Below are 26,221 nucleotides of genomic sequence, written 5' to 3'. Positions count from 1 at the left end.
CAGATGGTTCAAGGGGAAGAATAGCATTGTAAGTGGAGGTGATGGTTACAGACATTCCCAGCTCTAATTCTTGAAATATTTAGTGCTTGGAAACTCTTCAAAGTTGTTTTGGAGTGGCTTTTCTGAGTTAGAAGATTCTGGATACAGAGTGATAAGAACTGAATTCTTGAAGCCCTCTTTTTGTAAATAACTTGGACAGAAAGGAAGAATTTTCTGATGCCCAAAAGAAAATAACCTTTATAAAATATGGAAAATATTACTTTCCCACAAAATCAGAAAATTCTTTTGTAGTCTGGGTGAGCTTGTCAGGCTGCCAAGCCTCTTGAGGGACTCAATAGAACCACCAAAACTGTCCCCATAGTGGCGTGACTTAAGCCCTTCAAAAGTGCTGCCCAGCCAATAACCCTGGGGGCATAGCAGTGCCACTCACCTGAGAATGGGGATTGGATGAAGTCACATGTCTTAGAGTATTTAGTCATCTGTTGGGAGAAAGAACATTATGCGAAGTCCTGTTTTGTGGATCTCTAGGCACATCTAGAACAGGCTTTCTTAACTTCAACACTGTAAGCATTGGGGCCCAGAGAGTTCTTTATTCTGTGCATTATGGAGTGGATGCCAGCCTCCCTAGCCTCTGCCCAGTAGAGCCCTTCACCATCCCCTTGGGCCTCATCTCAGTGTGGCATTCAAACCTGCCTTCATACACTGAAACATGTACCTGGCTGAGACAGCCACCCAGGAGGGGGACTCATCTGGATCACAGTCTAGCCAGTGAGTTGTGTCATGATCTGCCAAGTTATTCTAACTGAGGTGCTGCAAAACGGGGTCTCTTGTTTAGAATGTGGAAAAAGAATTACACAAGAGGCTGCATAAGGAACAAACCAGTCAACAGTATTACTGATGTCTTGTCCTGTAATCTCACAGGGGAGAGTTTCTAAAATATACCTCTTATATGCTGCTCATTTATTAGCACTTTCCCTTTAAGATGTGAGGATCAGAGTCTTACATATTTTTCCATTTTCTTCTTCTTTATTTTTATTTTTGTAGTACTGAGGATTGAACACAAGGACTCATACATGCTAAGCAATTGCTCTACCACTGAGCCACACCCCGCCCTATTTTCAATTTTTAATTGTAATAAAATACGCATATCAGAACATATCTTTAGTATTTTAAGCATATGCCTCAATTAGTATGTTCATATTTGCACAATTTGCAGAACTTTTTCTTCTAGCAAAAATGAAACTACATCCATAAAATGACAATTTCCTATTTTCTCCTCCCTTAAGATCCCAGAAGTGTTTTGCTGTCTGTCTTAGTGAGTTTGACTGTTCTAAGTAACTCTTATACCCAGAGTCAGTCACTAGTTGTGCTCGCCCTCCCCAGTTGGTTTATGTCACTGAGCACTGTCCTCAGGGTTCATCTGTACTGTACCATGTATCAGAATTTCTTTCTATTTAAGGCCGGATGATACTCTACTGCAGGTGTATACTACATTTAGTTTACCCATTCATCTTTGAGCAGAGACTTGGGTTGCTTCCACCTTTTGGCTATTGTATTTCTATAAATAGGAGTGTGCAAAAACCTCTTAGCAACCCTACTTTGAGTTCCTCTGAATGTGTACTCAGAGGTGGATTAGCTGGTCATGTAATGCTTCTAGTTTTTCTTTTTAGATGCTCTTACCCTGTCTTTGCCAGTGAAATAGAGTTGACAACCCTTTGGAGGATTTTACCTCATTAAAGCTGCTCTTGAATCTCTCACACCTCCTTTATGGGCGTGGACAACAAAAACATTCCCAGGAATCAGTGAAATTCAATCATGTGCATCTGTGGTCCCAGTTTTCTAAGCGGAGCTCAGGGAGCCATAACCACGACTTGACTACGTGGTCACTTGAACCTGGGCTGCTCATAGTCTGGTAGAGTTTGTCTGAGTTGGGCATCTATGGAAGTCCCTCTGTGCCTGTCTGCCACCTGCAGAGACAGCCATATCCTCATGCAATTTAATGAAGCAGTGAAGAGGAAGAGGTATCATGTGGACACTGAGCTGGTGTTTTCTTTCCAGGAGTGCTCTGGAAAGTATGTGGTGGATCCGGCCGCAGGCTTCCATTCCTGGCCTCCTACATCCCTGTGGCCTTCCGCGCTGCTCTGTGATCTGCATCAGTGGGGGTGTAGAGGTATGGGTGGGATACATCGTCCTTAAGCCTGTGTGATTTACTTATAAATATTCCCTTTCTGCATTGACATTCTTGGTGTAAGAAAACAGGAGAGCAGAAAAGCAATATGTTGAAAAGCTGGTATCTATGGAGACTGCTATGTTTTTTTTTTTTTTCAAAATTAGACTGAAACCTCTCGAAAATCTATGTAATTCTGTTTGCAGACTGGGCCTACCAAAGCCTCATGATGAGTAGTAGATTTTAGTATCCGCACCACAGTGTACAAGTGAGGTCCAAACTACCCAAGGGAGGAGCAGCCTCAATATTTGGACTTCCAAATTATGTAAGTGGAGGGGAGCCTGAAGAACATGACCAGAAGTCATAATCCCTACTGTGCTAGGATGCTAAATCCTTTTGTGAGCCAGAGGTTCCTCTGCTGTGGGCAAGCACGGTGAGTGTCAGCAGCGATAATGGAATGCACAGAGACTGATGCCGCAGCAGGTTATTCTTAAAGGGAGATAAATACATAGAAGCAGGACTAGTCTTGCTGTTTCACATTTTTAAAAGTAACACAGAGACACCAGCTTTTCCAGGCCAGTGTAGTTGACATTAGTGAGGTTGGGAGAAAAGGAAGAATATGATACAGCATCATTCATTCATTCGGACATAGTGTTTTTTTTTTTTTTTTTTTAAAGAGCGGTGAGTCCAAGGGTGAACAAAACCAGAAAACCAAATACGTTAGTGTTAAAGAGTCTATGTGTTGTTACATCCTTTAAAATTCCTGTGCCTAATGAAGCATGTAGGAGATGTTCATTTTTTGAAGGTCATAAATTGTTCTATTGTTTTATTTTAATACATACTTTTCATAGAAATAGTAGACCTAGGTTCCAGTACTGGAATCCTGCAAGCACATTTCTTCTGAAAACAATACGCTTAACTTTTAGTTTATTTTAGTTCTCTGCCTTTCCCATCTGATGATCCTAGGACTTTCCCTGAATTTGCTGTCCTGAATCTCCTGTGCACAGCCTGCTTAGATCCAAGCTTTTCTTTTTATGTGTATGGGTTTCATGTCTCCTAGGCCCTAATTCAGATCCAGCAGGGTTCCTTTCTTTTTACTCCCAAAGGTGTCCAAGGATGCCTGTGATCACGTGGTCATCTCAGATGGAAGCACATGCGCTCTTTGCCCTCTGGATTGGCATGTTCTGCTAGGTACAGTAAGGGTAGTGAAGCTACTGCTGAGTGTCTCTGATGACCTCTTGTTTGTGGTGTGCCCAGGTGTTGTGTGACTGAAGCCTATTCCCCCTTCTTGTCCTGATGAGAAGCCACAGCTATATTTGGTGAATGGGGTGAGTTGAAGGGAGAATAGCTATTGGCTGCTGGTACTGAAGATATCTGTATGTGTACAAGGTTTGTTTTCCTTTTTTGTCTGTATGTGCACAGTTTGTTTTCCTTTTCATACATTCTTAGAGGTGAAATTGTTGGATGAAGGAGTCTGAAATTACTCTTTCAGTGTTTTAGAATGATGATACCTTGTGTGTTCCCTATTAGCTTTGTATGTAAAGGTCCATTGCCTTCAGCTCCAATCATACAGGGTATTATATAGGGAAATGTTCCTAATGTGATTGCATTGTATAATATTTCTTTGGTTAGTCATGGGGCTGAAGTTTTTGCTTCCTATGTTTTGGATGGGCGTCTTGAGTTATAAGAAGAAAATTATTAGAATACACATTTGGTATTTGTCATGTACACAAATCGCACCTTGGGAAGGTTAAGACTGTGAAGCAGAATTTGGTACCCTGGTATTTTGGTGTATTCTTACCACTCTTTGAGGATGTGGTCTGGATTTGGTTTGTGAGGACAATTGGTTTAACATTGGAAGCTTGATGAAGTTAATGCTTGAAGTTTTCTTCATACTATAGGGGGATATGTGAGTCAGTTCATAAGAGTTTTGTGCAAATACAGTAATACCTCTCAGTTCACAAACATTTCTGTTTGCAGCTAATTTGGTTGGCAAACAAAAGCATTTGGTAAAATTTTACTTATGTTCACATACTCCACTTTGGGTGACAGACATGACCACAGCCATCTTCCCCACACAAACACATTTGCAGCCATCTCCCCTAAAATTATAAAACAAATTAAATTTGTAAACTGAGGTACCATTGTACATGACTTTATAATAGGGACCACATTTTATGAATCTAAAATAAGATTTCTGATTTTTATGAGAGTGAATCATATTTATGGGAACAGTGGGACTGGATAATTGAAATGTGGATGTACTGTTAAATCCAGAAGGTATTATCATCACAAGGGCAGGCGTGTCCTACACCATGTGCCTCAGACCACATGTTCCTAACGTATTAATTTATTCCATGCAGAAACTATTCCATGGTTAAATTGAGTTGGGAAACATTGGCTTCTGCAAGCTCAATTGTTATGTTCATTTTAGCAGTTGGAATTTACAGACCTTTGTGAAGCAGTGCATATCTTTATTTTCTCAGGGAACTCTGACATAAGTAGAGTTTTCCAAATTAAACTTGTTGGGTGGTGATTGGGGTTGATTGTTGATGAGAACACAGGACTCTTTGTGGAATTGAGGAACCTGTACCAGGAGTCCAGTTTTGGGAAGTGGTTTACGGGAATAATTATAAATTCATACATAGTGTGAATCTATACACCGTGGTAATTAAAATCAAAATGTTTTAAAAATTGTGTAATAAGAGGCTATCTATGTGGAGGATCCCTTTTTTTTTTTTTTTTTTGTCTTCAAGTTTGTTACTTTAAACTCTTAACATAAAAACACTAAATTAAATTTTTGTTTTGCCGGTGTGCATGTCCGCTTGCATGCTCAATGAACAACTCTTGCTGTGGAAACCAGTATTGGCTGCATTTTTAGAGTAATTCATTTCCAGAAAGAAAAGTAAGCGTGTCAGTCTCCTTGCTTGATTTTGTTTGATGTCTCTTGGTCTTAAATAAGTATTTACTGAGTGTATGGGCTGAGGTGGTAAGCTGGGAGAAATTATGTTTCTTGGCTTCTGAAAATTTAGTCTGTAGTTGGGGAGGAGAAATATCAACAGTTAAAAATAAAAGATTATTTATTATCAACATTTGAACTATAGAAGTGCTATGGAGTTGAACAATATGGAGATGATAGAGGCTTTTAAACTGTTTTAGTGTTTTGGACCCACGGCGAATATGGAAGTCTCTGAATCTCTCTACTTGTGTGTGTGTGGGCATGTGGGAGTGCAAAACAAGTGTACAGTCTCCTGCCACCTAGAATCCATAACTGTTGACATTTGGTCAAATTCATCCCAAGCCTATACTTTTAAGAAACACAACATTTGTGAGAAAAGAAGTCTTTAACTGGGGCTGGGGATTTAGCTCAGCAGCATAAGTGCCTGCCTTGCAAGCAGGTAGTCGTGAGTTCAATTCCTGCTACCGATAGATTTAAAAAAAAAGCTGAAAACGAAGTCTTTAACTACACCATGTAAGTATAACCCCCAGTCCATCTCTTTATATACACACATGCATATGTGCATGCAGTATTCTTAAAGTGTATACACTTCCTCCCGGTTTTACTGTTTTTTTCATACAAGTGACCACAGGATCTACAGTCAGCCCTCTGTATCTGGGGATTTCATACCCACAAATTCACCTAACCTTGCATTGAACTTATAGTACAAGGTGATTGTGTGATATACAGCTTTTTTCCTTGTTGTAATTCCTAAATAGTATAGTAGAATAACTTTCTATATAACATGTATATTATATTAGGTGTTATGTGTAATCTAGAGATAAATTATATGGAGAATGTCCATAGGTTTTGTGTAAACCATTTTATGTAAGGAACTTGACCTTTCATGGGGGTTGATATCTGAAGGGAGTCTTGGAAGCTGTTCTACTTGGATACCACGTGGAAACAGTGTACTGCTTTGGTGTATATTTCTTTAGCTTGCGTAAATAGCATTATATCTTGCTTATGCACAAAAACCTTATATGCAGGACTTCACATGAGCCCTGGGGCCAGAAGCTGATTTCTAGATTCTTGTTTTGGAGACTTTGGGAGTTCAGCTGAGTAGATGTGGTCAAGTGCAGTGTGAAGGATGTGTGCAGATAGTCTCCTCGGAGCAGGAGTGGGAAGGGCTTTTCCGAGGCCCTCAGCCTGCTAGGGGTAGACAGATGCCCTCTGTCTAGTTCCTAGCATCAGTATTTTCCAGTTTTCATTTGACAGTTGACACTTTCTTCTCCTTAAGTGTTTCTGCAGTTGTCTGTCTCTGCCCTGGTTCTTGAAGGTTGACTGTAAACTTGAATCAGAACTGATTGCTCTTCTTGAATCTTCTCTTGATGCTTTACCTAGGGGATCTTGCATAGTGATTTTCGTTGTTGTTTTTTAGAAAGTGCTGAGTAGTAGAAATATTCTTCATAGTGCTTAGGGCTTTTTTTTTTTGGTTGTGCTGGGCCATTGAACCCAGGGCCTTGTACGTGCAAGGCAAGAACTCTACCACTGAGCCACATCTCCAGCCCTAATACTTGATTTTTAAGTGATTTTCCGAAACTAACTTGAGGCATATGAAGGTAAACAACTGAAGTTTCAGCCATCCAGGAAGCAGTTTCATGGGCTTAGGTTTTTGTGACGCGTGGCTATATGGCTGGTGATATCTAAGCGTGCAGGTGAGCACAGGCACACCTTTGCTTACCTGCTGGCTGAAGCATTCATACCCGTCCAGCCAACTTGTCAGCAAAGAGAGAACTCACAGGGAAGCTCAGCTGTTGAGTGATGGAGAAGTAAGCAGTTTCCCATCCCCATGGCAAACCAGAGAGAACTTATCTTGCCAGCGAGGAAAACAGAGCCCCTGTTAACCCATTTTATATTCTGTTTGTTCAGCATGCACATTTTTAATGTGTGTTTTTATTTTAGGTTGCAGACCTTTCCTCTCTTGCACAAAGTCTCACTGGCCTGCCCTCTGTGAAGTGTGTGTCAGATACTGAATGTACTGGGGGCCTATGAATGTGTTCATTTCTTGTGACCGAATCCATAAAGTTGTTTCCCTGACAGAGTCTGTGTGCGCTAGAGCCACAAAAACGAGGCAGTACTTGGTTCTGATGAATGTACATAATGTTTGTGTATTTAGAAGAAAAGGAGTATATCAGAAGTCTGGCATTTACTCTTTGATTTTATAGTTTTAAAAACAATGCCTAGAGTGACTAGGCTGATTTAGGCTGACTTGCTATAGTTCCTTCAGAGTCCTTGTATATCAACAGTTTATGACTTGGCTTTCACTCTTTGATGACTGAAGTCTTAGGTATAAATCTTCTAAATCTACTGTCATCGATGATTGGCTTGTTTTGTGAGGGGAGGTGGGGAAAAGGAAATCATACAAGTCTGTCTGTCTCTCTTTTCTTTTCTTTCTTATTTTTAACAACACCTGAGGATTCAAAAGACCAGTGTGGGTACCAGATGACCAGGGTGTTGTGGCCATCAGAATCATCAAATTCAGTGCTATTTTGTCGGTCTTACAGCTTAGACTCAAGTACATCCTTGGAAGCATTGCAAAGAACAACTCCTCAGCCAAATCATGGTTGGTTTTTTTTTTTTTTTTTTAACATGTTCACATTTCCTGTCAGAGTTAAGTGTTGAACTGCTTTGAAGGCTAGACTTAGGAGCGCCACACTCAAAGCTCTAGCATAAATGTAAATGTTGAGAGCCTGCTTTTTTTCCCCCTTTGTGGAGGCAAGGGGGTTGTGGGTGGCACAAGGCTATGACAACTAGTCCCTTGCTCCTAATTCCAGGGTTTTGGTGCTACAGGCACCTCCTATATCAGGCCCAGACTGATGGAAAGGACAGCGAGGATATCAGAGCCAGTGCAGGCCTTGCCCTGCTAGGTGGGGCGCCACCAGGGGACCCAGTGGAATAGGAGCAGATTATTAGACTGGGAGGGACAGGAAAAGGAAGCTTCCGAAGGGAGAGAAGAATGAGGGTCACTGGGCCAGGGCCCGGGAGGGGTGCCTTGATTGTGCTTTGAATGCAGGGAGGGGTACAAGGTCACACAGTGGTTCAGGGAAGGGAAAGGGGAAAATGTTCTGTGCCTGGCTGGGGAGGAGGTGGAAAAATCAACTGGACAGATTCAGGGGAGCAGCAAAAGGGAAAATGTTAGGTCTGTGCTAGGGGCCTGTTCTGGCCCCTGTGGAGATCTGAGGATCTGTAAATGCCGCAGTCCTCAACGCTGATTGCTGCAAACCCTTTCTGTGCTGTTGCCTAGTGCTCTGGGGAACTGCAGTTCCTGCAGCTGTGGTACAAGTGCCATCTCTCTGAGGAGTCACCCCTCTCTGCAGCTAGTTGTTTACAGATGAATAATAGCCTTAGGGGGTCCCATGGTCCTGTTGTACATTCTCTTCTTCCTTAGATGGTCTAGAGATTGACACTGGTGCGCAGACTGGGAGGAGAAACTTCCTGCAGGGTGGGGTTTAGACTTAGTCTTTCTTTTTCATTCAATAGTTTTAGTTTCCCTTGTAACATACACAGTGAAGTCAGAGTAAATCCCAGGAAAGAAAAATATAGTTAGGAAAAAGGCCAGGGGGTTTAGATTCTGAATTGGACCCATGGTGGCATACTGGAAAAGTTCACTTCCACTGCTCTCTGGATGTACAGTATTCGTTACCTGTGAAATGAGGAACTTGCTGTTCAGAGCTCTTCAGTTTGCATTAACTTCAGCCCAAACCGTTGGAAAATGTGTTTAGTTGAAATAAACATTCAGACTGTGTGATAGGGCTGTGTGAGACAGGATGGAAGAGGACAGTGATGGCAAGTGTGTTTGGAGCTTTCGGTAATAACAGCTGGGTGTGTGCCATAGGTTCCCCAGCCCTGGACTAAGATCTGAATCCTTGTTTCTGAATCACTAGCTTGGTGACCCTGGCAAGTTATCTTAGCCTCAGAACTTCAGTTTTTCTATCCTGTAAAGTGAGTGCAAGTCACGGCGAGGTCTTGAGTGCCTAGCCCAGTGCCCGGCACACTGTGAGCACTGAGTCCTGTGTGTCAGCTCAGTGGGCAGTAGAGAGTCACTGGAGTGAAATGTAACTTGGCAAGACTATTTCCACACCTAGGCTCTTCGTGGGCACACACATCCTGACACATGGTCTCTTGTTCCTCATGGCCTTTCTTTCCCTGAAGTTCCTTGATTTCCTTTTAACTGACTGGACAGAAATAGCCATGAGCTCTCTGCTATCACTGGAGGTGGTGTGCTTGCCTTCCTCCCTGGATGGCTTGAGCTGATGGCAGGCAGGGGCTGGATGCCCCTTACTTCTTGGTCCCTACCTCCCAGCAAGCTGCCTCCCACTAGGTTTCTTGAAGGTTTTGTTGAAGTGAGATGAGCCTGCTGGGGAGAAGCCTGGGAAGGTACTTTCTGAGAGGAAGAAGGAGGCCCCTTGGTGCAAGTGTGTAGTCCCTGTGGTTTGTGGGGAGTAGGTATGGCTGCTCCATTGCTTGAAAGGCAGCTGGGCCAGTAAACGTGAGGTGCACACTTTGACCGTGCTGATAGTCCCAGAAAAGCGTGGCTGCCTCCCCCACAGCTCAAGAGCTTGGGCGACAGACAGGCACCATACGGCAGAGTTCTGAGCTTCTCTCCCAAGGTGGCAGAACAAGATGACATTCCTGGAATCAGAGCAGGTAGGTTCATCTTTTAGGGCTAAGTCTGGGAGCTTGAAATACAGAAGATCCCAAAATTGAACATTAAAATTTTAATGTAGTTTTAAATAAGGGCAGATTAAATAAGGAACCAAATAATTTCTAGACTAAATCGCAAAGGATGTCACTGCTGAAAGTGAAGTAGTGTACAGATGACTCCTGTTTTTTTTTTTCCCTTGAACTTGGGATCCCTGCATATCACAGACAAGCGTCAAAGCCCAAGATTCAAATCTGTTACTGAATCCTTTCCAGAAAAGCAGGGAAAAGCTACCAATTTGTCATCTGTTATAAAATTTCATAACCTTTCTTTTTTTGATATTTTTGTACTATTATTCACTCGGCTTGCAGTACTGCGCCAGATTTGCGCCTGCTCATTTTACTATGTGTGCATGGCTGTGGTCTTTATTTTATAAGTAAGGACTGTCAGGTTGAGCTAGCAATGCCGAAATTGTTCACACAGCAAAGTTTCCAAGCCAGGCTTTCTGTGGTACGGACTGGCTATTTTGGGGTACGGTTAGAGGAGAACTGGTAAAATCCTGAATTGCTTCACTAGCAGGGTGGTCTTTCTCTGCTGAGACTGTGGTCAGCTTGGCAGGGCAGTCTGAGCAAAGCTCTTGTGTTGAAGGATAGAGATTCTTGCTTTAGAGTTGCCAGCCTTTCTTGCTTCCCAGTAGAGCAGAAGTAGCTTTGGAAAGGTTTTGAATTTTGTTTTTCACTGATATGCAAATATGTTTGAGGGCTGCTGGTAATGGGCTTGTCTTGGGGTTTTTGAGTGAAAAATAAATCACACATGATTTTTGACATTATTTAACCAAGTCCTGTAACTGTTAATGTCCCAGCCAGGTGAGTGAGAGCGAACACTCAAGGCACTTTCTCTCCCCACGGATGCTGATGATTCCTGGTGACACTGACTTCCTCAGGAATCTTATTTTGAGGGTTTCACCAAATCTCAGCTCAATATTTAGTTAACACAGACGAATCATTATGGAACATGTTAATTCTGTTTTTCCATTTTTATACAATCAGTCTAACATTTCCTTTTCAAATACAATACTCTTTCAGGTTTTGCTCTGAAGCATTTTTCTAACTTTCTATTTCTAGTCCAATATTTTCTGCTGCCCAGACATCAACAGATGGACAGGGACGTTTTGGTACCCCCCTCTCCTCCACCCGTCCCCCGCCCCCAAGTTCTCACGAGCAGCTCATACCAGTGCCGAGTTCCGCCTCGCTGCCTGCTTCTTGGCACAGGCCTGTGATTCCTGAAATGCTCAGAGCAGACAAAAAAAGAAAAAAAAAAGCCTCTCAGGTGAGCCTGTTCAAGACTTTTTCTTAAAAAATAATGTCTTGCTGCTGCTCCTCCCTGCCCCTACTCACAGAGGTGAAGACAGGATGCAGACTCTCATGGAGTTTTTCCTGCAGTATTCTTATGTAACTGTGACGTCACTGTGGTCTGATGGCCCTCCACTCAAGGATGAGGTGGCTGCTGATGCGCGACCATCTGAGGCACAAGGCATCTTGCACGAAGCAGGACTTCCCAGCCGCTGCCTTAGCCCTAGCCCCTGCCTCAGTTTTGATGTCTTCTCCTCGTGTTTGCTGGCTGGCTGCAATAACGGAAATAGTAAAAAAGCGTCAGATGACTACTGTCTGCATGTCGGCACTAGTCCAGGGAGTTTCAAGGGGATGTTTTATTGATTCTGTAATTGCACAGTAGAATGGACATGGTGAGCAGCACCTCAGGGCCAGGAAAGCCCCTGCTCCCATTGCCTCTCCTGTACCTGCCAGGCTGGGGGAGAGCTCCTGGGACAATTGCAGCCCAAGTTCAAGTGTGTGCTTACCCCTATTTCCAGATGTGCCCTCTTTTAAGTTCCGTGTATGTGTGTATGTGTGTGTGTGTGTGTGTGTGTGTGTGTCCAAGCCATGTAACGTGGTGGAGATCTAAGATATCTAATGTATTCCTGTCACCTTGAACCCAGTAGTACATGCATGATTACCCTGTCAGGCATCATGGGATCATGGGATACTCATGCATGTATAGCCTCTCATGAATGTGTTAATTTTCTAGGAATTGCATGATGTGCTTTGCCTGCTATTTTTTTATGGCTCTTTTCAAACAGTGGACCTGAAAGACATCCCATATGGGAGCCTCTTTAGGGTGGTGGTCTCTCAGTGGAACTTCTCATGACATAAAAACCACACAGCGACCTGTGAACAAAACTTAGGAAGCTACAGTTGCCTATTCTCTGTTAATAAGCTGACTGCATTCCAAATCCAAAGGGATGGACCAAGCTGTTTTGGCAAAACAATGGAAAATTAGCTCTGTCAGCTTCTACTGCTGCCATATTTTGCCCTGGCATGCATATCTGTACTGCTCCATCAGTGTACTTAAATGGGAAACATTTGGAACAAGGGCATTTCTAAAACCAAAATGGAATTTAGAAGACCCAAAAGAGTGGCCTGGCCTGGAGACGCCTGATTTTGCTTCCTAAGATCTCTCTGATTGTCATGGTCTCTTCCTGCATGGAGTAGTGCTTAGTCTTTTGCTGGGATTGTTTTGAGAACTTTGTAGCTGGGGCACTCTCCTTCTTCTGTAGGAGGAAAGGCTGGCCATCATCACTGGTTAGTTCCCTACTTGGTTAAAAGCCACGATACTGGTGTTTGGGGTGGGTACTTTTTTCTTAAGTCATTTACCACCTAGGCTCCTCCTTTCACCTCAGTGTGGAGCACTCTGTGATATCCTGGTTTTGAGTTCATCTTTTTTGTGGCTCTCCAGGTACTTGATTTTGGGTTCCTGGAAGAAACGCTCACAAAGAACCTCCTTGCACTCAGATGTCTGCGTGGACATTTCTGCCGTGGAACATGTCTTCTTTCCTGTCGTCCCTGCTCGTCCTCCTCTGTTGCCTGCATCTGGTGGCTTTGTCACCCCAGTCTAGGCACTCAGGCCTGAAGCCTGGTCCTCCTGGTTGGCCTTTGACTTTCAGCTCACCTAGCCCTTGATTGCTGAGTTCTGTGACTTATAGCTTCATTCCCTTGCTGAGTTTCTCTTTTCTCAGGACTCTGGCATGCTTTGTCCACATGATTGTGCTAGCCTGTGGCCGGCGGCCATAGGTTCCTGCAGGAGCACCCTGCATGATGTTTTGAACGTGTGTTAAGAACTTGCAAGGGCTCCTTTGTAATTACAGGGGAGGCTGGAGTCCGCAGGGTGGTTCACACCCCAGGTCTTTGGAAACCCCTGCTTCTCCTCATCCTGCCTTTTCCACTTCCCTGCACCCCAGCCAGATGCTCTGCCTAGCGTGCCTCCTACATGTCAGCACAGTCCTATCCCTGTGTCCCTGCCCCTTTTACTCTGTGTGAGATACTTTTGTCCTTCTTCATCATGTATCCACTTAGGAGTTCAGGTTTCGGTGACTATGGATTGAGTACTTTCTCTGTGCCAGAACCTGGGCATGGATTGGATATACAGAGGCAACCCTAATAGCTGTGGTTCTTAAATTTGTGACTTTATTAAGGGGTGAATCAAGTAATAAAACAGGAAACATACAGGTATTAAATGGGATAGTTATAAGAAAAAAAAACACATCAGCTGTTTTAAGAGGCAGTGAAGGAAGGAGGCTTCTTTAGCTTGTATAGTGAAGGCTTGGAGATGAAAAAAGCCATGCCCAGTGCTGGGAAAGAGCCTTGAAGGTAGACAGTATGTGCAAAGATCCTGTGGTAGAACAAGCATGTCTCAAAGGAAAGACTCTGACACTATACCTGAAGGGGTTTCGTTTTTCTGCTATATATTCACAGTATTTCTCCTCTTGCCAAAAACTATCTTTAGGTGGCTTAGATGTGTTCATCTTTATTCACCTGGTGCATATCTTCCACGTTGGTCCTCACAGATACCACTTCTTCAATTTTCCTTATACTGAATTGATTGAATGAATCTCTTTTGAGTTATCTGGGGATGATAACAATATACTACAATTCCATTTTTCTTTCTAATGTCTTCAAAGGAGAGACTCTCAACTAATAAGAATTTTCAGGAGCTGGACGTGGTGGTGCATGCCTGTAATCCCAGCACTTGGGAGGCTGAAACAGGAGGATCACTGGGAGTTCAAGGCCAGCCTGGGTTACAGAATGAGTTCAGTACCAACCTGAACTGTACTGTGAAACCCTGTCTCAAAAAGAACTCCCCCGCCAAATTTACAGATTATTCATGAATTACTTGCTGATGCTACAAATATAGTTAGAAAAATTGCTTATGTTTAGCTTATGTCAAGCTTATGTTTTTGACTTTCTCCTCTGACTCCGTTGCCCCTCTCTCCCAGTGTCTATAAAAGCTTTTCAACTCTCAGCACTACCTACATTTCCAGAGAGAGCCTTGTTTCCCAGCTCTTAAGGGTCAAGAGGTGTTTGGTGTCAGTTAATACCCTCTCCAAGCTTCCCTTGGATTGGGAGGGCTGGCTTGTTCTGTGGCCCCTGCACTGAGAGGTGGCCAGGGTTTTTCCAGTCTTGGGCAGAGACCTGGATGATCCAGCCTATTGGTCAAACCCAGCTGGACTGCAGGCTATAGTGTTGAACAGGCCGCATCCTGATTGATGTGGTTCAGCAGTACGTGGATGAGTCTACGTGGTTGGGATCTTGGAAATTTGCTAGAGTTTGAGTAAGCTCAATTTAATGACCTTTCATGTTGGATGGATGTCATGCTAGAGCAAAAAATGAGAGCAAATATAGAGATATTCATAAATCTTGTGTCTTTTTTTGGTTCTTTTTTTGTAAAAGTGGTTTGGCTGTCTTGCCCAGATGGAATCTTAGTTGGAGACCCCCATGTTTAAAATAAACAAAAGCTGGGTTCTTAGGGCTGACTAAGGGCATGAGTTCAAAGCTTCTCCTTCTTGTTTTTCATTCGAGATACTTATTAAGCACTTACTTTGCCAGGGACTGTGCTAGGAGCTAAGGAGGCAGTTACACACTAGGAACCTGAGTTCCTTCCAGCCCAGGCGAGGTCTTCTCTTCCCCCTCCCACCTTACAGTTGCCCCTTGGAAGGGAGTTTGAAACCACTGCCTGCATAAAGAACAACAAATTGAGGACACCTGGTAGGATAGCTGACATTTGCAAGTTAGTATATTCCCAGTTTATTAATACAAATCTAAAATAATGCTTTTCCTGTTTTTCTCGGCAAATACTTGGAGGCAGGCAGCTGCCATATGCATTTCCCTCTGGCTAGAAAAATGGCCCCCTTCGTTCCCAGGCACTTCTTAGTGAGACTACTTTTAGCACCCAGCTTTCTTCTGCCCCAGGTGGAAGGTTGTTTGGAGGAGTGTTCTGCTCCTCTAATTGGACCCCTTGCTTCTTAGAGGGAGGAGGACCATGTTGTCTGCTCCCGTCTGGGACCACTGAGCCTTTTGTAAGCAAGAATCCTCCTTGAATCCTCAGTGCCTCTCCTCCAGCTCAGCAGTGACATGTGCGAGAAATGGCTGACAAAACTGGAATATGGATTTTTATTTTTCTGCCCGTTTCAGATTCTGTTGTTCCATTAGAATGTAGTAACTATGATTCTTAGGTGTCTAATCTTTAACGCTATTAAACAGACACCCAACACACATGATGTGGCGTGGTAGAAATATGGATTTGGAGTCAGGGGAACCAGACATAGACTCCCACCTGGCTGTGAGACACGGGGCCCTGCACCCGCCGCTCCTTGTTCATTGGTAAATTGTAGGTGACAGTGAGGGTGGGGAAGACTTGCAGTAGCCTGGTGTGGTGATTTATGCCTATAATCAGTCACAGCATTCTGGAGGTTGAAGCAGGAGGATGGCAAGTTTGACCTCAGCCTGGGCAACTTAATGAGACTCTATCTTCAAAATAAAAAATTTAAAAAGGGCTGGCAGTGTAGCTCAGTGAAGGGTCCTAGGTTCAATCCATAGTACCAAAAAGGAAAGATAAGAGAAAGACTTGCAGAAAATGTCTCATGCATACGGCAGCACAGCCAGTGCTTCCAGAGGACAGACTGTGTCCTTACTGTGAATTGGAAGCCCAGGCTGGAGTTAGGATGGCCCCTAATAGACTACAGAGGAGCAGTGGCATATCTGTATGCTGGCCCTTTTGTTGTGGCTGTTGGTTGGAGAATATTGCTTAAGTGTTCTGATCCCTGTTCTTATCACTGAGAAACATGTATGTTCTAGCAGGAGTGTTAACATAGCAATGTGTTTTTTGCTGGTACACCTTTTTAGGCATCTGTATGTATTTAGGGCCACACATGACATTGTATGACAGGTGATAGTCTGATTACATATATCTGGAGTCATCTCAGACTTAGATAGATCATCTAGGAAGAGGAGTAGTAACAATACTTCTCTTCCAGGGCCACCACACTGTAGGGAGGTACAAAGCGTCGGGTACCAAGTGACATCTGTGAACATATGCACACCAGCCTGGGTTGTGCATCCGGGCCTGTGGATAGCTGCCTCTCTAGTGTAGAGTCCTTAGCCTTGGAGTCTTGCACACATTTTCTTTGTCTCCATTCTAGAAACACGTCTGGGCTTGCCGACCAGCAGGAGGAGGCACTTTGTATGAGTAGGAACCCCTCTCCTCCTGGTTTCCCAAGGTGAGCAGATCATGAGGACAGACGGGGCACACCTTCAGGACTAACGTAGTTTTCCTTGAAAAAGTCCAAGTCGAGCCTGTCCCTGCCAAGGAACACTGTTTCAGGGCCTATGACTGGACTACCTGGTGGCCGAATTGGTCTTGGGAGCGGAAGCGGGAGTGGGAGCCAGGAGTCCCCGTGCACACTTGCTCCACCTGCACACTTCTGCTTGCTGGAGCCTGGCTGCTAGCCCAAACCATTGTGCCTCTGCTTCCTCATCCATAAAGGGGGTCTAGTGACAGTGGGCAAGAAAGGATGCACAATATGTGGATTCGTAAGTTCACCTTCTGAAAGGGCTTTGAAGGTGGAATGCTCTCTGAGGCTTGGAGGTGCTGGAAACAAACTTGATCAGAGGCATTGGTATCTTACATGTCTGTGGGAACTGGGGAGTTGAGCCTGCGGATTTGGGGGCTGGTATGGAGCTGTCATCTGGAGATGACTCTTCTGATGCCCCTGAAGTTTAGGTTTCTCTGAGCAAATCATGACTTGTTATCTTAACGTAGGCACTGGGAATTTTCTTGGCTGACTTACTTTTTTGCATATGAAAGGAAAGGTATATACATGGCATTATTTGTAGGTACTGCTACTGCAAGTAGGATGGACAGTTTTCAAGACTTGTATGGCCCAGAGAGAGAGAGAGTAGTCACCTATTTTCTCTTCCAATGGTGAAGTTTGACCACTGGATCTTTCCCAGAAGTGTGGGGTGTGATAGCACTATCAACTAGTTACTCCTGCTTTTAATTGGAAAGCTTGTTGGGACTTGAGTGAGTCTTCTTGGTATTTTTTCCTATTTTTTTCCATACTTCAGATTCATTTGAAGCAGGCTTTCAGCCTTGTTCAAGTGAAGTGAAAGCCTGTTTGCAGCTGTGTGTTCTCTTGACCTCCCAGGGAGGAAGGGACCTCTGCCCTCACTGCTTGAAGTGTGGCCCTCAGGCTGGCAGCTGCCTCCCCTGGTACTTGTTAGAAGTGAGCATTTTGGGCCCCACTTGAGTGGGATCATAGGAGGATTCGTCCACAATAAAGTGTGAGAAGCACAGCATATTTTATACTGTATTTTAGCTCACAGAAATGAAGAGCAGGAGGTGGCTGTTGACTGAGAAGTTTGTGTTTATGCACATGCTTTTCTATGCACCCGCTCTCAGATACCTGAATTATCTCTCTCCTTCACTCCTGACTTCCTTTACGCTTGTCCTTGTCTTGTGCTAGAAAGCTACAAGGTGTGACTGAAACCAGTGAGTGAGTTCATGTTTCCTTTTCCACATCACATTGCGAAGGTGTTGATATGTCTACAAGTTGAAGGTGCTCAGTCCCAGATGGCACAGTGACTGCACAGTGCCTTGCAAAGTTGAGCCAGGTGGCTTGAAAATTTCAAAGGGACAGCATCTCGTGAAATGATGAAATCGGAAACTGAGGCCCTGGCAGGCAATTGGGTTATGACTGTGTTCTGAGCTGCTAGTGGAGGTGCTCAGAGGCTCAGAGCAGTTCAGAGGCAGCTGGGATGCTATTCATAGGAGGAGAACACTGGTTTGTTTTTGTTGAAGAGAATTTTGGTAGGTGGGTGTCAGTTTGGGGAGTAGGATTGCCATTGCTAAGAGATGGCTTTGGTCAGTGGCTTGGTGACATCATACCACTTGGATGAAAGAAGGAGTGGAGCAAGCCTTTGTTTGGGAAGGAGGACTGGAGACCAGTGGCCTCTTTATTTCTAGTGTGAACCTTTCATTATGCAGGTATCTCTGTCCTGGGCTTGCTGGTGACCGACATTTACATATTGCGGTTATCCTAAAATAGGATGGACTACAATTTATTGTCATGTGTTGGGGAACTGGCCCTCAAATAATTTATGCTTCTTTGAAAAAATGTCAAAGTGTATAAATTCAAGATTATTTAGGAAACACATGCAATTTTGGTTGCCTTATTGAATACAAAGGTAACTAGATTACTCGAGCACAGAGAAAAATATTGAAGCCATGTATAGCTTTATTCTTTTTTTCTGAAATTATGAACAGGGCATAAATTTACCTGAGGGTAGAAAATGGTGTTGCATAGCTAAATATGTTTTAATTTTTTTTATCCTGTTAGAATTGAAGAAAATGATATTCATTCAGTTTCTCCTTTAGTTACATACTTCCTTTGCATATTCCTCCCCAGCTCTGTTCTGTAGGTAACACCTAACTTTGGGAGTGACATGACAGATTTTCCTTTGACATATCTGTCCGTTGGTGACTGATGCTATCCTTGGTGATGTGGGCATTTCTGGTCTCCACTTGGGTTATCCTATGACGTGACTTTGTGGAATGCTGTCATCGTAGGGCTGCAAAGGAACATAAGAAAACTTTTAGATGAGTGATTTCACTTGGTGAGCCTGGGGCTCAGTAGACACTGGTTAGAATAGGGAACAGAAACTCAGACACTAAGAACTGGGAGCCAAAGAGTGCTGTCTTCTTAGTAGCTTTTTCTCCTCGTCAACTTTCCTGATCAACCATCATGTTGTATAGTATCTGGTTTTTATATACATAAAATCTGTGTGTATACAGTATACACATGTAGATATGATTCTGTGTGTTGTGTGTATTTTTATATATGTGCATATCATTTTTAGAACGTGAAGGAATCATGATGGAAACATTTGAAACACATCTTTTGTGTGCTGCACAAGTAAGGACAGTGGTGTTCAGAGAAACGATTTCTGTAGCATCCTGGTGGAATTAGAAATTATGCCCCACTATTTCCCCTTATTTCCTCCAATATTAGTTTCATTATTTTCCATATCATTGTATAGCTATATGACCACCCATCAGACTCTATAACTGGCCTCTCTTGTACTGTAGTTTTATACTTTTGGAACATAATGTGTCTAGTATTTCTTTTTTGTAAATGACTTTTTAGAGATTATTTATTTTTACCTAACCATTTTCTCATAAAAGAAATATAATTTGATGAGAAATGGAAAATGTGATGGTGAACCGTAAAGGAAAGCATACTATAAAACTACATACCTGACTAAAAATGCATGTGTGTGTCTGTGTGTGTGTTCCATTTGCCACCTGAAAGTACCCTGTATAGTACCATGGTGCTTGCAGCTAGTACGTGCTGACTTAGACCAAAACCTCCAAATTAGTTTGCAAATTATGTGGCAGATTGAGAGACCAATCTTTGAAGGCCATTGACCTTAACACATTGTGGGTTAAGTTTAACCATGTTTGGGGACATTCAGTTCATCCCTTACCTATCTAGAGTAGGCGTTAGGTAAAACTGAGTAAGGCTGACCCCGATTCACCCACGGTCAAGACCTCTGTAAACATCTGCTTTTGATTTGTTTTTTCTTTGTAGTTCTATTGCAAAGGTCAGAAGCTATATTTTAGAATATTGTTTCCCTTTCATTTTCCTTTTCTCTTATGTGTCATTAAATTTTGCTTCTTAAATTCTTCAGATATTTAACCTTTAAAAATATATGGAATTGATTGAGGAGGTACTTTCTTAATTCTTCACAGTGGTCTGCCTGGCCTCAAATGGATAATTATTAAAAATAATTAAGATTACAGTTGCTCCAGATTTTTCTATTGGTTTGGAGTTAATAGTCCATCTTGGATTTTTGGGACTTGATAAGTGTTTGGATTTAAATAAGCATAATAAAATATTGTGGTTCCAACAGTTACTAATTTCTTTCTCTGTTAGCTCTTTTGAGTGGAGGTGAAAGTCTAAACCTATTATCACTTCAAAACAATAATAGAAGAAGAACGGGGATTGAATTGTGTATTATAAGATGTAGACAAAACAAATGATTGTTTTCTGTCCTTGGCATTTGAATTCAGCTCTCTAAAATGAACGATGTTTTAAATTATGGAGCCTATGAGGGAAAAATCCCAAGGGAAAAATGCTACTTAGCCTTTGCTTTGTTGAGTTTTGCTTTCCTGTGCAGGAGAATATGCAAATAGCCTTTCTGTGATGGCTTTGTTGCACCCTTGTAAAGGTTCTTTGGGGATCTGGGCATCAAGCTGAGCTTGTGCCAACTCTAAGAGTTTAGCTGTTTTTGCTAATGGAGACAGATTTTTGTCATTAGAGATACCCAAGTGTGATGCTGCCCACACGCTTTTCAAGTCTGTGGTCATAGAAATCCCTTTGGCTTCAGGTACAATTCAGTGAGAACGTGCGCGTATGTGCGCGCGCACACACACACACACACACACACACACAAACTCTAGAAGCACACAGAATTTGACTGTGGAATTGGCAAGAAATAAGTGAGCCAAATTTGGCCTGTAGAAATTAACACTGGCAACTTCGTGAGTAAAAATTACATGAAAAGCACTGAGAGGGAAGGAAGAAAGAAAAAAAAAAAACTAGGATAACAGTGCAACAGACCACGTTTCCTATCCACAGTCTGTCTTCTTGGGGGTGTTTGTCTAAACAGCATTGCCAGTTTTTCTAAACAGTACTGCTGGTGTCCTCGATCTGTAATATGAGGAGAATCGGTTCTGTGGACCAAATGCTCGTTGGGTTGAGAGTTCCTTTATTTGGCCAAATTAAACCCAACAGCCTCAGCTCTGTCCAAACTTGTGCTAGTCTAGGGCCAGCTAAGATTGCCTGTCCTTATTTTCTCTGCAGGGGGAAAAAAAGATATATTAACTGTTTCTCATCCCTTTGATTAAAAAAAATTCAATTCCACATAAGATATAGTTAGGATTTTTTTCTTCTAAAAGCTGTAAACATAATACTTTGAGATTGTCTTAGATGTGGAAAACACACACACACACACTCACACGCATACAGGAGACTCCACGTGGTTTTTAGGGAGATAAGTAGTGATAATAAAATCTTTTGTGGATGGTCCATTATTTCCCACTGCCATCCTTAGCATCTGCTAAAGATGGGAGCCCAGAAGCGCAGTGCTCATTTTTAGGAAGGCAACTTGGAATGGCTTCTGATTTGGGTTTTGGTGCCGGGTCTTACACATCTTAGCCCGCAAGCTCAAATACAGAGATAATTGGAAGTCTAAAATCAATAGCGATTGGCACATAGCCAGCACGAAACAGATGCCGGAATAAACCATCTGTAAATTCCATGGTGGGCGAGGTAGAGGCTCCCAGCGTTTATTTGCATCCTGTGGACCACTGCTGAGCTGAGCCCAAGGAGGCTGTGAGTTGTCGTCATTTGACTTCAGAGCATTCTGTCCCCAGCCCTGGCTCCAACCTGTGGTGTGACATGTATTTGCGGAACTGAATCAAGCATTTTGTAAGGCCTTCTTGTTGCTCCATTTTTCCCCCTAACAAGAATCTACTGAGTAATCTACTGAGTAAGGTTGGGCTTTTTTTTTTTTTTTTTAAATCAAAGGCTGACTCTTCTCTGGTCTGCCCTTTATTCAGCATCCTGAGTGATATTTTCAAAATGCAAGTGTGATCATGTCATACTCACCTTCACCAGTATGAAAGTTTCTTCGTTGGCCTTTTATAAACCTTATCTTAAAAAAGACAGGATTCTGTAATAGGGTTGGTATAGCTTTCATGGGTGAATTCTACCTCATTTCCTTCTATACTTTTTCTTTTTCTAGGGCAGTACCTTAGTTATATCTTATTCTGCTTCTGCTGCCCCTGGGCCTTTGTATATGCTGTTCCTGCTGCCTGGACCAATCTCCTCTACTTCACCTCATTACCTGTTGCCTTCAGATCTGAGCTCATTTCCTCACGGAAGAGTTCTCTGACCTCCCTAACTGTCAGCAGCCCTGTTGTGTTTTTTCCTGGCCCCATTTCACTTGCTTGGGATTTATTTCTATGTATTTTGTATGTATCTTTGCTCTATTTTGATTAATATCTATCTTTTCACTAACTCCAAGAATGTTAACTTACCTGCTGTTCTGTTCTGGTGCTTAAGGACTTTGTAAGTATTTGTTTAGCAAATGGCTGAAGTCTCGATGTCCTATTATTTTGAACCTCTTTGATGTCTTTTTAAACAACCAAACCAAATGGTTTATCTTGAGTCAGAGGATTACTGTATGAGTGGTTCGCTTTATCAGTTTTCTGAAGTTGCCTTTATATGAGAGAGCTGCTGTTCTTTTTGAGAGGTAATTATGTGTTTTGCAGCTGTTAAGAAGGGCAGTTTGTGGCCAGGACTATTTTATAGCCAAATACCCAAACATCAGGTACTAAGGCCTGTAATTGAAAAAGCAAAAACAGAAAACTTAGTTCTGAGTAATGTTGTGATATACTTAGACTTCCTAATAATGCGTCTTTCTGTTTCTCTTTGTCCTCTTGGTGTTCTGGACCCTGTAGCCTTGCAGGACCACTTCATTCTGAGCCTCTCTGTGAAATTAGAGTTGGATTTCAAGATATCTAAGTTTCCTTCTGCCACTGACATTCTAGGTTTTATGTACATAAACAATGGATCTCGCATCAAAGATCTAGATTCCCAAAGCAGGTTTTGATGTCCATTTCTTATAAGTGGTTTCTTAGATGCATGTAACATTTTGTTATTGTTCTTAACAAAGGTGAAATCATAATCATGAGTTGTAGATTAAAAAATTTATTTTTGTACTGAAAGATACTAGCTGGTCTTTTTTTTAATCTAGCACTATGATCTTTATTTCTCAGGACTTTTTCGTAGGTCTTTAAATAGATCATCTATAAGGAGACATCTCAGGGATTCCCAGGATACATCCATTTGTGGTGTGCTTGGTGTAGTTCTCACTAGTGATGGGGCTTACTATCTGTTCCCAGGGGCAGGAAATAGAGAACACGCTCACTTGAACACAGCCCCCAGCACTTTTGTGAACTGTGCGTGTCTGTATATGCTCTGTGGTCTCAGACAAGTGGCTCAATCTGTCCATGAGAATGTAATGCCCAGTGTTTAAATACTTAAATCTTTCGCAGGCTATACCCCTGGTACACTTTAGGTATGCTTGTTAAAAATTTTTTTTTATGAACAGCAATAGTGAAGTTCAGGAAAATCTAACATTCTGAACGAGCGCAAAGCAATGGATTGCTACCATGAAGCCAGATGCAGGATTTGAAAACTAATCCCCAAAGCGATGAGATTCTGCTGATTCATCAAACAGTGCCATTTAAGTGAGTAAGATTGGGTGAAATACAACCAGATCATAATTTAATGCTCCTTGGCACAAAATTTAACATTATTTATGCCATCTTATGTTTTTTAAGTGATGTAAGTTATCATTTTTATATGATTTGCTCTATGATTGTCCTAGGATTCCTTAGGGTATGATCATAGGCACATTCTGCCTTAATAGTGAAGCTCAAAAGAGGCATGTGGGAACCTCTCCAGTCCCATCAACAGATAGTGTTTAGAAGGCTCTTTAGAGCTGCGGGGAGAATGTTCCTTGAGGCAGAGATAATCTCCTTATTTGATCCCGTCCTATTTTTGTGGTACTGGGGTCTGAACCAAGGGTGGCTGCACTGAACTACATCTCTAGCCTACTTCTTAAAATGTGATAAGTTTTTGAGACACGAGATCTTGCTAAGTTGTTCGGTTCACCAGGCTGGGCTTGGAACTTGGGATCCTCAGCCTCCTGGAGTGCTAGGATTACAAATGTACTCCACCACACTCAGTCTTTTCCCTACTTTTAGTATCTGTGAGTCCTAAGTCTCATCCAGTGAGTTCCCAAATTAGCAGGCAGCTGTGTTGGGGTAGAAGTGAAAGAGTGGTGGCTCCACCAGCTCCTTGACGGACAGCTCACCTGGGCCTGGGCTTCCCTTGGCTCCCCAGAGCTGCAGGCTGGTGCCCAGGTAGACATGAGCAGCTGCTTTCAGATGCGCTCAGTGCCAAAGGTGGTATGGGGTGAAGGACAGTGGTTTGTTTAACTTGCAAACTGGAACTTGCTGTGGGAGTTGTTTGTGACAGCTGGGCCAAACACAGAGTCCCGAGACTGGAAATTCCCAGCGCCATCCACCACCAGTCTTGAAGAGCTGACTGGAAATTTCGTTAGATCACCGTCTGTGAAATAGTTAAGTATGGCAGTGAATGTTTGGGTGGCTGGAAGGAACGAGAATTGGGCTGCTTTTTTCTGCCCTTTGTGACTTACGTGAGCATGTGTGTGATGGAAGAATACAGGGAACGCTTAGATTTTTTAAAAAATTATTACAGTAAAAGACCCATTGTCATTAATTACTCCTCTTTAAACAAACTTACCCCATTCTTTTTGCCACTTTCTGAAGCAGTTCTGGACATCCTCCTTCATGAGTGTCTTTAATTGTTCCTTCTGGACTGCCTGGACATCCTTAGTTGATTCAGAATGTTTACCACTTACGGTCCTTTTGACTTTGGGGAAGAGGCAGAAGTCTGTCATGGCAGACCTCGTCAGCAGGGTAGATGAGGGTGCAGTGTGGAGTTGTACAAGTTCACATTTCTGTTGGATGACATTTCACAGCAACATACACCTTAATTTTGATCATCATACCTCATAAAATCACTTACAAAAGTGGACTTCAGAAAGTTCCAAAGATGAGGGGAGAAGTGCGTTTGAAGCCGAGACAATTATTTTGAGGTCCATTAATGGCAATGAATGTGTCTTTTACTGTAATAAATTTTTAAATACAAATACCCATCACTTCGATCATACGACATAGCTTCTTCCAGAGCCACCAAAACTCAGGAAGGGATGTGTTTTGAAGATTTTTTTCTGCTCTATACCTCTCCTGTCCAACTTCAATTCCTTCTCTTGTTCTGCCTCCTTCCCTTACTGGCCCAAAAAAAGAAAAGCAAAACACAAAAAAAAAGTGTATATAGGTCATGAGGGGAAAAGAAGATATAAAAATGGTTTTAGTAACATTTTGTGGTATTTCCTTCTATTGTTAGTTCTGGGCATGTGTACACACACCCATATATATTTTTATAAGTGAGGTCATACTGTACATGCTGCTGGGTAGTTAATGTTTTCCTTTAAAAATATATTACAGAACTTATATGCATTGAAACCCAAAAGAGATGGGTAGAGATAGGTAAGATAAATAGAGCAAGATGTTAACTGATAGAATCAAGATTTGTGTGTAAGTGTTAAATGGATAATCCTTTCAGCTTGTCTAGATGTTTGAACATTATTGTAAAAAATGTTAGAGGAAAAATCTGGTGAGGGATAAGAAGATAGAAATTAAATAAGTAGTGAATGTACTGTGTGTGTATGTACAGTAACACACACACAACACACACACACACCATTTTGTTGTATTGATAAAATTTAAATGTATCATAGCAGTATCATGACAATAACGCAGTATATCCTGATACCATTTATTCAGACAGTACCTTACTGGTTTTGACCTTTAGGCTATTTGTGTTGATTTTGTTTATTTGTTTCTGTCCTCTATCTCTGTGTGTTTTCACAAGATGGTGCCCTTTTGTGAATTTGGACAGTCATTCTTCTATGTCCTGGAACAAAACATCTATTGAAATTCTTAGTTTCATTTTTATTGTTCCTAAGTATGTGCACAGGTGGCACATTAATTCTGCAGCCAGTTAGCCTATAATAAGCAGGACAATATTTTTAATCAGACAAACATATTCAACCTCCAACGTGTTTATTCTCCCTTGTCTATTTTTTAAAATTATGTACACAGTGAGTTATGGTGGTGCCCCGGTACTGGGTAAGAAGGTGGCAGGTGCAGGAGTTCTAAGATGAAAAGGATGAGCCCTGTCTTGCTTAGAACCACAACTTCTGGGTGAAGGCCCTTTCTTTCTGTGCTCTTTGTGTCTGCTTACTCAAAGAGAGCGCTTGGTTGCATCATTTTAAGGTGTTCAGGATGGCATATCCCTCTG

General features: G+C 42.4%; 1 protein-coding gene and 1 long non-coding RNA gene across 7 annotated transcripts in view; one reads left to right on the top strand and one right to left on the bottom strand.

Moving 5' to 3' along the window:
• Positions 1-26,221, top strand: part of Foxp1 (forkhead box P1) — a 562,135-nt gene that overhangs the window by 130,886 nt on the left and 405,028 nt on the right. The window lies entirely within an intron of this gene.
• Positions 5,230-11,413, bottom strand: LOC134478580 (uncharacterized). 2 transcript variants are annotated; one of them, XR_010051338.1, is made up of 3 exons: positions 11,208-11,413; positions 11,042-11,092; positions 5,230-9,800 (listed from the first exon to the last, which is right to left on the bottom strand). It is a non-coding gene; the product is annotated as an uncharacterized LOC134478580 (long non-coding RNA). The 2 variants fall into 2 exon arrangements; XR_010051337.1 differs by having other exon boundaries at positions 11,042-11,413.

Source organism: Cavia porcellus, unplaced genomic scaffold (assembly GCF_034190915.1).
Source record: "Cavia porcellus strain 051 isolate PalLab524CR breed Dunkin Hartley unplaced genomic scaffold, mCavPor4.1 scaffold_13, whole genome shotgun sequence".
Lineage (NCBI taxonomy): Eukaryota > Metazoa > Chordata > Mammalia > Rodentia > Caviidae > Cavia > Cavia porcellus.
The sequence above is the reverse complement of the archived record's forward strand: the minus strand, read 5'-3'. Positions and strand labels throughout refer to the sequence as shown.